The following is a 2,694-nucleotide window of genomic DNA, read 5'->3' as shown; positions in this document are numbered from 1 at the left end:
TTTACCAATTTCCTGTTTAGAAAAAAGTGCAGCTCTCTGCCAGCATTAATTTAATTTTATATAAACATGCTCTTTGAGGCTGAAGCAAATCTGACTAGTTTTCAATGTGAAAATAAAATATAAAAACTGTTCTTGGAGTTACTACTAAACAGAACTTATCTCTAATTCTAGTGTAATAGAAATATATATGACAATCAGCATTTAATAATTTTTTTTCACGTAGTAAATTTCAAAGCATGGAACATCACAAAGTGAAACATTACATTCTGCATAAAAATAGCTCATTTCTTTCTGGATCTTCTTGCCATCATTGTTATTGAGTGAGCAGCAAATTGTAGTGACCAACTTGATTCTGTTTCCCTAATGTTGGTGGAATACTCTCGAAGAAATGTTTTGCAGACAGGTGAAGAGATGTGACATCATCAGAACAGAGATGATCCAAAAGACGTTGCTGCCCTGGATTGCGATGCTTTTCCAGCATTCCTTCAATCGACATTGTCAGTCTGAAGTTTTCACAGCTGATTGGGTATGCTCAGGATTGTCCTTCTTCAACAGGATGTAGTTCAGCATGGTAATGTTTAGAAAGTGGAGAAAGAATTTCTTATACCAAAACTTATGCCTTTTGCACTCAGTGGTTAAGAAGTGAACATCTGATTAGCCTGATCCACTGCTCCCGTATTCTCATTATAATCCACAATGATACATGGTTTCTTAGTTTTCTTTCCATTTCTGTTGTCTACTTCAATCAGTATAATTGTGGAATGTTGACAAAATTATCACCTCCTTCTTGTCACACCATTTCAGTGCCATAAGTTCACCATAGAATTTGGCTACAGTCATCCCCTTTGCAAATCTTTTTTCAAGATCATTTGGCATCTGCTTTCTGTTCAAATGAGCTGTCGCAACTACATCAGTCCTGTTTTGATGTAATTCTCTGAAAAGCATGGGAGAGAAATATGTTGAGGAAGACACAATATCTTTGGCCAAAAGGGTCCTTGACCAAGGTAAGAACAATGTGGGATGATTTCAGACCATCAGCTGAATCTTCGAAATTCACACTGGGCCCTGTGTGAACAAGCGCATTCCTCATGTAACCAGGTTGACTTTTGTAGAGTACATAGAGCTTGAGACCAAATCATGCTTGTTTCCTCAGGATGTACTGCATCACAGCTAACTGCTCCTTGAATAGCATCAGTGATTTATCAACTGCAATGTTTCTGTTTGGAGTATATACAGTTGAAAACTTATTTACAAGAAAGTCAAATACAGGTTCGATCTTCTGCAATGAAATCTGGGCCTTTGATTGACCAGCAGATATGGAAGAATCGTTGACAAAAATGCAGGCACCAAAGCAAAAGTCAAAATCTTTCACTAGTCATAATTTGCCTGAGATAAGGTGTATCCAAAAGAAGCCTCGTCAACCAAAACATCTCTAGCTCAGGTTTCTGCACAATATCGTGCAGTAACATTACTCACTTCATAATTGTCAGTGACTTTCCATTTATCCTTTCACAAAAATCCTTTCGGACCAGGTGGCTTTGAAGCCAACAAGGCAGCTTGGGCAATCATTTTGCTGGTAACTTTTGAAACTAATTCCTCAGTAAAAAACAGTTCAGTAGGTCACTGGTATCACTGACATCAACTTTTCTGCTAGATGTGCCGGTAATGTCACACCTTTGACATGGAATCATAAAACGAGTTGACCATTTCAGAGTGCGAACAGAGTCAGCTGATGTAGGGCTATTTCCATTAGATTCCAAATTGGATGGAGGCTTGACCATACAGTCTTTCAAAGCACTATCTGACAAATCATCAGAATTGTCTATTTAGGAAAAATCAGATTCATGAAATTAATCTTCAGCTAACAGCTGTTTAAGAACGATGTTAACATCATGCGTGGGAATACTGTGTTTTCTAGGATTTAATATTTTCAGCGATCAAGAATTACTATATTGTAAATGGAAATACCACTACTAAAAATAGAATACTATAAACAGAATGATGTCATTTGTTTTCAAAGACTGTCAATATGCTAGAGTGATGTGAAAATAATAATAAAAGCAAGATATTTCATGGCAAACTTTGGGGGTAAGGTTAAGACTGTAATTGGCAAGTGATATTGAGATAAATACAGCAGGTGAATATTCTCAGGGCAAACAGGAAATGGGGTAAGTGTGTTAATGGCATTATGAGTATGTAAAAAGAAAGTAGCAACACATGATGAAGTATTTACAGGTGAAATGGCACAAAGCTGGAGATTTGTTCTAAAATACTCTAAAAATCACAAAATGGGAAGGGAGGGATGAGAGAAACAAAATAGTCCATGAGCTGATAGTTGCTGAAGACGGATGGTGAGTACAAGTGGGTTTACTGTATTGTGATATCGGCTTTTGGTATGTTAGAAATTTTCCATAATAAAAAAAATTAAATGTTTGTGAAAGTATGTTAACTTTTGATGTTTTCTAGAAAATTAAAATGAAAAAAATACTCTTAGTATTTATAAAGTTAAATTAATATTGTTATAGATCACTTTCCTGAAGTGGCAACTTTTTCTCAAAAACATTTTAGCTACAGAAATATAATGATCAGCTCCTAAATTTACACAGCTCAAAAATAAATAAAAAAAATATAAGAGGAAAACAAAGAATGAAAAGAACAAAGGAAAGAAAAGCAGAAGAGGAATGAAGAAGAATG

General features: G+C 35.5%; 1 pseudogene; it reads right to left on the bottom strand.

Moving 5' to 3' along the window:
• Nucleotides 1-201: 201 nt before the first annotated feature.
• On the bottom strand, nucleotides 202-1,925 carry LOC102887681 (annotated as a pseudogene).
• Nucleotides 1,926-2,694: the final 769 nt, after the last annotated feature.

Source organism: Pteropus alecto, unplaced genomic scaffold (genome assembly GCF_000325575.1).
Source record: "Pteropus alecto unplaced genomic scaffold, ASM32557v1 scaffold256, whole genome shotgun sequence".
NCBI lineage: Eukaryota > Metazoa > Chordata > Mammalia > Chiroptera > Pteropodidae > Pteropus > Pteropus alecto.
This window is presented reverse-complemented; position numbering and strand designations above follow the sequence as displayed.